Raw genomic sequence first — 12,115 nt, 5'->3', positions numbered from 1 at the left:
GGAAAGGGGAAATATCGATAAAACCCAAGACAAATGAAAGGATAAGATATGGTCATCGCAACCAATATCAGGGTTCGGGAGTCGATTACGCAAGGGGAAGGTATTAGCACCCCTCACGTCCGTTGTACTCAACGGGAACCATTAGGTCAGTTGTGTGCATTAATGTTAGTTTGAAATGTTAGGCTTTTCAGTTATTAGGTGGGAAAGAAAGAATATAAGAGAGAAGAATATTTTTGGATTTTTGACGAAGGACTAAACCTAAGTTTTTTATTAGTGGGCCTGACAAGATTTACAAATCCTGCTCCTACGTATCTCAAAAGAGAAATCAAGGCTTACGTAGTTCTGGGTAGAAAATTTTTTGTTTGTTGGTCGATTTTAGCAAAAGCTATATTGTATTAATCGACGAAAACATTGTTTTACCCAAAACAGATGAGGAGGGGACGCATACCACACATCGAACGGATTTATAAATCTACATTCGGAAAAGCATCATTTATCTCTACTCAACAATCGTGGCTGAAACATTGTTTTGTATCACTTAAGACAATATATCTTTCATTTTAAAAAAAAGGGGTTTTTGATTAGTCGCACGGCGGCGAGAAAGAGTTTGATTGGTTGGATGTATTTTGAGTGATGGCGAGAACTTGGATGAGCGAGATATACATCTCGAATCCTAGCCTCAGGAGTGCACGGTATACACCATGTTCCATTTCCATCTTTATTGAAAGAGATTAAGATAGGAATTAAGTATTTTTGGAATTTGATTGAAAAAGGGTTTGAAGAAACCGCATTGACAATTTTAGGCGATGGCGAGAGTTAAGATTGGCGAGGCATACGTCTCGAATCTTAACCTCAGGAGTGCATGGTATACACCATGTTCCATTTCCACCTTTATTGAGAAAGTGTTAAATAAGAATTAGGTATTTTGAGTTTTGTTGTGAAAATGACTTGACCTAGATCAAGTATTGATGGACGTTTAAGAGAAATTTGAATGAGTGTTTGAAAGAAAACAAAGTGGATAAACTTGCATGATGGCGAGAGCTAGGATTGGCGAGATATACATCTCGAATCCTAGTCTCAGGAGTGCGCGGTATACACCACGTTCCATTTCCATCTTTATTGAAAAGGTCTTGAATATGAATGAATATTTTTTGATATTTTATTAGAAAAAATGGCTTGACGTTGAATCAAGCGTTTGATGAAAGTTTGAAAGAAATGGGATAGAACTGGAGGGAGAAATGAATTGACTTGTTTATTGAGAAAATACTCGACGTTGGATCGAGTCATATTTTTGTATTTTCTAGGAATGGTGGATTTTCTCTTGTGTTAGTAGCTAACTAAACAACCAAGCGATAAAGAAATAAAATAGTACAAGATTATTACACATCGGGGGAGTGGGGCACATTTTGTCAAATGGGGATTAAAAAAATCATGAAATAATTAAATCGGACCCAAACAACAAATAATGCATGAGTGTAAGTGCAAAAGAACCGGCTCATTGTAAGAAAGCCCAAGAGTAAGCTATGTGAGGTTGATGGCGATGCTTAAAAGCAATCGACTTACAAGGGTATGAAAATGGGCTCGATATTAAATCGAGAAAAATATGATTTTTATAGTTTTCAAATGGTTTCGAGTGTATGATGAAATTAAAAGAAAGTAGATCAACCATGGGTATGATAAAAATATAAACATAAAATAAAATGCTAAAGAAAAAAATGCTAAAAGAAATAAAATGCTAAAAGAAATACAATGCTCAATATCGGTATCGAACCCACTACACTAAAGACCATAGAAACCACTCCTCTCCACCAGGCCACTTACCAACTAGTTGTTATTTTAATACTAACTTAAATATATAAACTAAGATAAATTAAAAAAAAGAATTAAAATAAAAAAACTAATAGAAAAAATCTGGTGGACTACCCTAATTAAACCCAGCCACTTGGCTGTTGGGTTTAAGAGGCTAGGGATTGGGAACATAAAATAGCACTTAACTAGAAACTAATACCAATATACCATAATAAACCACAGTTAATGACTACTTAAAAAAATTCTAAACGTTCACTTAATGGGATTTAAAAGTCTGTTTAAAAAAGGAATAAAGAATTGAATAAATAAAAAAAGAAAAGAAAAAGGTGAGGATGCAAACAAAACTCAATCGTCCTCCTCTCTCTATCTCGCGCTCCTCCCTCACCGTCAACCTTCGCTCACTTCTCTCAATCTCTCAACGAATTTCTCTCACACTCTCAAACTCACGTCTTCAACCTCTCGTTTCTCTCACGAAATCTCCTCCCTCATCGCGACCTCATGTCACAATCTCACATCCAAAGGCGAGCAATAATCAACGGTAAAAAGGAAAATCCCCAAACGAAAACTTACTTTCGGCGACGATAATGACTCAGGTAAATCTTGAACTTTCTTCCCTCGCCTCTTTTATCCCGATTCAGCTTTGATTTTGGAACTAGCTTCTCCCCTTCGAAATCGCGGCCGCCTCCAAATCTTAGGGTTTTTTAGTTTTCCAATCTTCCCCCTTCTGTTGTTCTCACTCACTATTTATCCCTCATGAATTAGGGTTTTCAGGTTGGCATATGGAGCTCAAAAGAGTATCCTGCAAAACCTCCTTCTGGGTGGTCAGGTTTCGGTCGCCCTAATTGATGCTTGGATTGGAACAGGTAAACTGGGTCTCTGAGCATTCCTCTTGTTTTTGTCTCAATTCCAATTTGGGAGTTTCCTTGAAATTTTAACGCTTGGTAATTAATTTGTGTTTGTGTTGTTTTTTTTTAACCGCAGTGAATTTCTTGGCCTTTGATGGGGACTTAGGAGTACTGGCAGCAGCCTTTTCAGTCCTCTTTGGTAAAAGCACTGGGTTGATGCTTCTTCCGCCATGACCAAATTTGAGATGAATACACGCTTAGATCCCGGTTTGAAGCGTGAACGTGAAGATTATTGAGTTTGCTCATCAATCTTCTAAAATCTATGAGAAGATGAAGATCTGAGGATGTAGTTGAAGCGTTTCTGTCACGTGTTGAAGTTCTTCATGGCGTGTTTGATTCATGACCATAGTGGAGCAAATGAGGATGATAAGTCAAGAAATGGATAAGGCCACCAGAGATTAATGCAAGCATGAACAATCCATTGGAAAATCACATACGTGACTGTCCATAAGCAAAAGTATCCCATTCAAAACCAAGGGAAAGGCAAGCAATTTAAAGCTGCCTTTATCTGGAATATTACTTGAAAAACATAACCCCAAGTTCCAGCATGTTGGCGAACGAAAACTTCCGGTACTCCCAATTTTTTCTCTTGGTCTGATGCATGAGAACTTTGTGGAAGCGTATACTGTCATTTGAAGGAGCCACCTTCAGATTTAAGGAAAAAATCTTTGATAAATTTGGCATAAGCTTCCACCAAATCATCTCCGTGCTTCTTTGCTTCAACAAGAGGCTTGCATAATATATCCGGATTTCCATATTGGAATGTTATAACAGAGGCATCAGCCACGAAATACAAGAAGTCTCCATCATTTTCAAGGTTAGCTGCATTAAAAGAAGCCTTCAGTGCCTTTCCATTAGTTGCTAGTTTTTGTTCGATAAGTCGAGTGGTTTAGCATTTGCTGCTGTTGGTTGTTGTTTTCTGCAGGTTTTGAAGTCTGAGACAGAGACATGTCAAGATAATGGCACTGCTGCTGAAGAATACCGTTTTTACTTTCAGGGAAATTCTTCAAACTAGCAGGTTGAACTGTTCCGGAAGCAAAAGCATTTCCATTTCTCGTCCTATTTGAGTTTTGTGCTTCGGTTGATCCTCGGGATACTCTGATTTGATCTTATTCATAAAGCTCGGGTTCTTTGGCAACCTGTTGTTTTGGAAGTTCTAAACTCCGGATGAGTTGACTGATGTGAACATGAGCTGCACAACTCTTCCATGACTTTCTAGGAATGGCGGTTTTGGAAATCTTTCCACCTGAAGAAATACTTTCCATCAAATCATGTTTGGGGTTGCTAATAGCGGCATTCAACCAATGTGGAGCCTTAGCAGCAGCCGAAGACTGCGAAGAAGAAACATTAATCGCAACAGATTCCCTCGGCGACGCGCCTGGCCATAGTGTTAGACCTTCGTTTTCTCTTCGGTACTTGATTATATGTTGTTCTTGCTTACAATCAATGCCACCGGCCCCATTCCCAGACACAACCGAGAAATCTTCACTCCCGGGTAAATCAATCTGTTCAACTTCAACTTCAACAGTTTCGTTCAAAGAACTAATTTTCACTGCTCCTTTCGATGAACTTTCAGCAACAACATCAGCATCCTCACTAGCTCTTTGGATTTCTTTATGCTATCTTTTTGAGGAGATTCTATTCCATATTTCAACTTTTCAGAATCAGTTAAAATCGGTTCGCGACCCCGCTTCTTCATCGCTGAACGTATCTTACGGGGAACAGGGGAATGATCAACGCCATTGCGTTCATTGAAAACCTTTTTGTGGATGGAAATAGATTTATGAGAATGATGATCGAGATTGCAACCCATTGAGCTCAAGGTTCTTAGTTTTTCTTTCTTGGATTTTTGAAACCAGATTGTTGTTGTTTTTGTTAATGTGTCGGTTTGTGGTTCGAGTTGTTGTTGCACGTTTCATTGAAGTTTTGTCCATTTCACAATAAGGTTGTTCTTGTTCTGGGGTCCTGCCGTAGGAAGCTGATCAAGGTAAGAGGTGAATGTATACTGATTTGAAGTTGTAGGTATTGTTGCCATGAGTCCGTGCTGCTGTTATGCTAATTATTGTTCGTTGCAGGTGAACAAAGGGTGCTATTGCAGAAGTTGGTCTGCTGTTTGGGAATCTTCATGGGCAGAGGTTTCCTGTTGGATATGGACGGGTGGGTCTTGTGCATGATGATGGTGGAGGGTGACGGTGAGGGAAAAGGTTGAAGAGTTTTTGCTGTTGTGGAATTTTTCCTCCATATTTCCTTTTAATTCCCACCAACTATTGTAATATGTATTAGTCATTAGGATGTAATAAGTTATAATAGTATTTGGCTTATGTAAAATGATTCACACAATGCCAAATTTCATGTAATGCAATGCATATGGACCTGTTTATGGGATCATGCTTGGTTATAAAATGGATTTTTAGAAATAATCCAAGACTAATTTAAATATCAATTTAAATAATAATAAAAAGTCAGTAAAAACCAAATTAAAATCAAATTAATTGATAATTTATTAAAATTACTTTGATATCAATTCTAACATTTATTTGAAAATTAATATCAATTAGAGTTTGAATCATTAGTAAAAATAACAATTAAAATTAAATTGAAATTTGGAATTAAACTTAATTCGAAATTAAAATCAAATTGAAAACTAAAAAGTCAAATAATTAAAATCCATTTTATACTCAAAAACACCATGATCAAAAAAAGCATAGACAATGACCAATGTGTAACAAAAATATGGATTTGGGAATGAATGTATGCAAATGAATTTCAGGCCAAGTGCCAAATAAAAATAAAAAATTCAGGACCAAAATCGGGGTATGACACATACCTTCTAGAATCAGTGCGTTTCACTGTAAAGTCAGCAAAGTTGTTCATGTGGAATTTTTTGATTGCCAAGACACATTCTTCTTTGGTACGAAACATGTCTCCCACCTTTAATTCGCCTACTGGTCTCGGATACGGATTATAGAAGACACTGTCGGACGTTTCATCGTCGTGAAGATCCATATTTGTCACATGTTGAGGAGGATTGTAGGCATGACTAGGAGGTATTGGTGGTGGTTGAGCCTCATCTTCATCGTCGTTGTTCCGGATGTGATCAACCTGTATCTCTGTCTCATCTTCTTCTTCATCAACAACGTCGACTTCTACTTCTGCTTCTGGGTTGAGTTCATCTGACCATTGTGCATCATCTGCAGCATCTTCACCAGCTGCATCCTGATCGGTTAGTTGAGTCTGTTGAGACGGTATACATGGTTGTAGAGTAATGTACAACTCGATACAATCCATGCCTGAATGTTCATGACTAAGAAACATGTTTTCAACATCTTCATCGTCTCGTACCTTAAGGGGGAAAAACTTGCATTGACCATTCTCTCAAAAAATATAGGATTTTGATATGTCATCTTTGACACAATACCTGATCCTATAAAGGATTGTATTCTTTTTTTCAAATGCAAAAAGGTTGCATTTCTCTTCATCGTGACTCTAATGGTATCAGTGTTTCTAAAACAAAACCATGAAGCTCAGACTCAAAAGTTTCACCGTTGCAGTGAACGTTGACACTGTATAATGATGAAGATGACATTTTGGAGATGAAAACTATTTTGCAAGTGCAGATGAATGTGAGTGAAGTGTCTTGGATGTTGATAGTAAGACACTTAAATAGATGGTATCAGTGTCTCACATGCTAGCTAGTTCTGAGATGATGTGTCGGACATTGAAGCTACTCTGAGATAATGTGTCAAGCATGCAAGTCAGTTCTGAGATGATGTGTCTGTCATGCAAGACAGTGTGAGTTGATGTGTCAAGCATGCTAGCTAGTTCTGAGATGATGTGTCTGTCATGCAAGACAGTGTGAGTTGATGTGTCAAGCATGCTAGCTAGTCATGAGATGATGTGTCTGTCATGCAAGACAGTGTGAGTTGATGTGTCAACCAGGCAAGCTATCAAGAAGTGACTCTTCAGTATGCAGGAGACAAGTTAGCCATGTGTCGGACATGTAAGACAGTTCTGAGATGATGTGTCAGTCAGGCAAGACAGTGTGAGTTGATGTGTCAGACAGGCAACCTATCAAGAAGTGAGCCTTCAGCATGCAGGATACTAGAGAGCCACGTGTCTGAGATGATGTGTCAATCCTGCAAGACAGTGTGAGTTGATGTGTTAACCTTGCAAGCTATCAAGAATTTAGTCATCAGCATGCAGGAGACAAGACAGCCACGTGTCGGACACCTAAGATGGTCAGACATGATGTGTCAATCATGCAAGACAGTCTTAGATGATGTGTCAACCATGCAAGCTATCAAGAAGCTAGTCATCAGCATGCAGGAGACAAGACAGACACGTGTCGGACACCTAAGATGGTCAGAGATGATGTGTCAATCATGCAAGCCATCCATAGGTGAGTTGTTCAGCATGCAGGAGACAACAATGCCACGTGTTAGACATGCAGATGGTGGCGCCAATTGGTTTGGCGCCTACACTTAAGGCTTGTACATGGTCGCCAATTTGAATGGCGCCCCCATGGAGTCAGTCCTCGAAACCAAGCATTCAGAACTAGCCTTGCATGCATGTACCCTATGGTGTCGCCAATTTGAATGGCGCCCCCTCTTTAGGATTGTACATGGTCGCCAAATGAGGTGGAGACACCATGCAAACACAATTTTTTATGCTCTCCTCCATTTGCCTATAAATTCATCCACTCCTTCAACAATTCTTCCACACCAACATTCTCACTACTTCATCTACATTACTTCTTTTACAATTTCATCTTCAACAAAATCTTCCAATTTCATCTACACAAACTCCCCAACAATATGTCTTTACTCACAATGGGCGAAGCACACAGAGGAACAGTTGCAAACATCACAACATACGTAAGTTTTTTCTTATACTAATTTTTTATGTTTCATCTCCACCAACCCCATTTTATTTTGAAATACCAACTTAGTCAAGTGTTATATTATTTCTATTATAGGATGTATCAAGGTTTCGAACTCGAGTCCACGAATTTGTCCCAATGGACCCGATGATTCAACCTTATGTTGAACTCGCCGGTTTTGGTCACATTAGCAAGATTATGTCTTGGTCTATAGATAACAAGTTCATTCTAGCCTTATGCGAAAGATGGAGGCCAGAGACACACACATTTTGGTTTCCAACCGGTGAGTGTACCGTGACGTTAGAAGACGTCTACATGCTTTTAGGACTACAAATTGAAGGCAAAGCTGTTAATGGTAAGACCAACTATGCAAATTCAATTTGCATGGAGCTTTTAGACACTGATTTGTTAGATGATAATGCTAGAGGTCAAGGTATACTACTCTCACGCCTAAAGTCATATTATAATAGTTTATATTTAGATGAGCATTCTACCGAAGATGCTCGAATAATCAAAACTAGATGTTACATTATGTTGTTACTAGGATCCTTTTTATTTCCCGAAGGTAGTGGTTCTAGCATGCATATTATGTACTTACCTTTACTTAGACATATAGATAGAATATGTAGTTACAGTTGGGGATCCGCATGTCTAGCCTATCTCTATAGTTCGTTGTGCAAAAACTCCCACAAAGACACATCTACATTTTCTGGATGTGCTATTTTGCTACAAGCATGGGGATGGTCAAGACTACTGTCTCTAGCACCGGTCAATAACAACCCCTTCACTTTTCCATATGCAAAAAAGTAAGTTGTTTAAATTGCTATATCTTTACTTACTTCCTTACAGTTTAGTACCCATAACTAATTTATTTTAACTTTTTGGTGTAGATGGTCGGCACGTGGTATGAATTACAGCAGATGTCCGAGACACTGTATTACTCAGTATCGCAACCTGTTGGATCACCTTCGACCGACAGACATAAGCAAAATAAGATGTTGACTTTTTCTACATTCATTTAAATCCTATCGTCTTTAACATTTCAGTTTATTTGGCGTCCATACCTTAATATGGATCATGAGCATCAGGTCAACCCTGAAGACACAGCCGTATGGACAGCATGCACACCGATAATACGGTTCACAACAGTGGAGATGCACAACACCGATCGTGTGAAACTGCAGTTCGGTATGGTCCAGAATATCCCAGACCCCCCAGCTAGCCTAGGAGAATGGCATATGCGTAAAGTGAACGACCAATGGAACTACAACCCTTGGCAAACCTTCACAAGATCAGAGTGTCGCAAGTGGAAGCACCGTCATGACCATGTCTTAACTGACGCAGTCATGCCAAATGAGGTAAAACCAAGTCGTACTTATATGGCTTGGTACAGATCGGTTGGATTTCAATTCATCGCCGATGATATGTACTTCTACGACCCACGCCAGACAAGTTACACACAAGAAGGATCAACATCTAACCCCCAACAACATTCTCAACCCGGTTACTCACAACCACCTATCCGTCAAACTTTCCGTTCCACAAACACACAAGCATACAACAAAAACATGCCATTCACCCAACCCCAATACCAAGAACATCCCCCATACCACCACCAACAAATGGACCATCAACCTCAAACCGAACATCGCTTCGCACCCACACCATCACCCTACCAAAGTCGCCTTAGCCAAAACACTAACCGCCCCTCCTCCTACCGTAGCCAAGAACCCCAAACATCACAATACCAAAACATCCCACAACCATATCTCTTCCAAACACCCCAACAACCTTTCCAACCGTTCCTAGACCCATCATTCACACCCATATCTCCCTTCAACCGTCCCGGTCGCCCATCCATGAGTCAACCACACCCCAACTTCTCTGGCATGGGTCATGAGCTCAGCTACGCCGGTACACCATCATTGAATACTGAAGACTATGCTGAGTTGGCTGAATACCTCAACGGATCTTCTCCTGTAGGAGGTAATGACGCTCCTGGACCATCAGATGAACAAACACCGGTGCAGAATCGTCAACGTGGGTTAGGGCCAAGGGTTAAGGTAGTTAGGGGATGTGGGACCGGAGGTCGGTTAGGTGATCCCGATCATCACCATTAGGATTCTTTGTGTAAAATCCAAATTTTATTAATATCAATTCGTATTATATCAAATTTATCTTTGTGTAAACTCCAAACATTAGGTTTCTTTGTCTAAACTCCATTTTGGCAAAATTCACATACACATGTTTTGACTGAAACTCCATTGAGATGTCTACTTAAATTGTTATGTTGGACAAAATTTCATAATTCTAAAATAAACACATATGATAATACAAAATATTATAGGCCACATAACAATTGAAATGTCAAAGAGTCCAAGTTCAGGTGCCCATACCTTTCTCATAAAAAATGCAAATGATGCAAAAATTTTGTCCAAATTCATTATCTTGAAAAGATCTAAAACTTCTATGTTGAAGGTTTTGTCATTTTAGGCTTTTATCATTCAAACAGAAGGGCTTGAATTTGGTCCCTTTTGGCAAAATTCACATACACATGTTTTGACAGAAACCCTAATTTTGGGTCAAGTTCGCAAGGACCTAACTCTCTCATTTTTAATTATTTTGAGGTGGGACCAAGTGAATTGGAAAATTTAAGATGTCTACTTCAGTTGTTATGTTGGAAAAAAATTCATAACTCTAACACAAACACATGGAATAATACAAAACATTATAGGTCAGATAACAATTAAAATGTCAAAGAGTCCAAGTTCAGGTGCCCATACCTTTCTCATAAAAATTGCAAATGATGCAAAACTTTAGTCCAAATTCATTATCTTGAAAAGATCTACAACTTTTATGTTGAAGGTTTTGTCATTTGAGGCTTTTATCATTCAAACAGAAGGGCTTGAAGTTGGTCCCTTTTGGCAAAATTCACATACACATGTTTTGACATAAACCCTAATTTCGGGTCAAGTTCGCAAAGATCTAACTCACTCATTTTTAATTATTTTTAGGTGGGACCAAGTGAATTGGAAAATTTAAGATGTCTACTTCAAATGTTATGTTGGACAAAAATTCATATTCCTAAAAGAAACACATGCAATAATACAAAACACTATAGGTCAGATAACAGTTGAAAAACTCAGAAGTCTAACTTCAACTGCCCATAACTTTCTCATAAAAAATCCAAATGATGCAAAATTTATATCCAAATTCATTGTCTTGAAAAGATCTACAACTTTCTTGTTTGAGGTTTTTCATTTGAGGCTTTTTTAAGGGAGTCGCCAATTGGATTGACGCTCCCTCTTAAAAATTACACATAGGCGCCAATTGGATTGGCTAGGGCACCTGCCCTAGCCAATTCAATTGGCGTCTCCTTGCAATTTTTAAGAGGGGTCGCCAATCCAATTGACGCCTCCTCCTAAAAATGGGGTAGATTGAAAATTTTGCTGAAAACTGATATATTTTGGGAATTTTTCGAAAAACTGGATTATCTCGGTAAAAAAACTCTTTTATAATATGGAAATTGCATCTCTTAGTTTTCCGTTAAAACTAAACTGCAGATTCCTCGTATTCTCCAAATAAACTAATCTAGAGAAAAACACCAATCGCTGTTGGTATTTGAATATAAATAGTTGTTTATTAAAATATGAATGATTGACCATACCTTCTACACGGCCATGAGCTGTGAGAGCGAACCTAGGTGGAAATAGTTGCATGATATTATTGTCGTTTTGCAATTTTAAAATACCACATTTCTCTATCATAAAATAATAACTAATTTTCACGAGTGTGAGAAACTGAAAACCAATGCTAGAAATTCATAATGTGAAAAGAAAGAAAATTTCCATTCATTAAACAGAAAAAAAAATACCAACAACCAGCATTTGGTGGTCTTTTTTAATTGAAGTGTTCATATTTATAAGGTTTTTAAAAAAAATTCAACAATATTAATTATTTCTTTACTATCATACCCTATGGGTATTTATGCACAAAAACAAATAATATATTCTATGACGGAGTTTTTACTGCACGTAAAACGGCCGAATGTGAAATCTTTAAAATTTGATGCAATCTTTTTTATATTTTTAAATTAAAAATAATTTATGTTTTTTCATTGTTGAAATGTCTAACGGTGGGGAAAACTTGTTCGGGTATATGTTCGAATCTCAACGATAACAAATTTGTGATTTTATTATTATTAAAATGACGATTTCCTTTTTATTATATTTTAAAATAAAAAATAATTTACTTTTCCCACAAATTGATTTTGCAGCAGTGGTGAAATGTTAGTCCCTCTTTTATTTTTTTAGTTTTAAGTTGTTAAAAAACTGACGTCTTAGTCAAATTGGCTCATCAATTATGGCCACAATTTTTTTTATGCGTCAACCTCTCGCCTATAAATAGAAACCTCTTACATATTTTCACATCTATAAATGTGAACTTGCATTCCTCACTTCTCACTCTATCCTTAAAAATACCTTTGTTTACATTCTCTCACTAAAAATTAGTCGTAACGCTT

The sequence above is a fragment of the Lathyrus oleraceus genome, chromosome 7 (genome assembly GCF_024323335.1).
Source record: "Lathyrus oleraceus cultivar Zhongwan6 chromosome 7, CAAS_Psat_ZW6_1.0, whole genome shotgun sequence".
In the NCBI taxonomy this organism is placed as follows: Eukaryota; Viridiplantae; Streptophyta; class Magnoliopsida; order Fabales; family Fabaceae; genus Lathyrus; species Lathyrus oleraceus.
The sequence above is the reverse complement of the archived record's forward strand: the minus strand, read 5'-3'. Positions refer to the sequence as shown.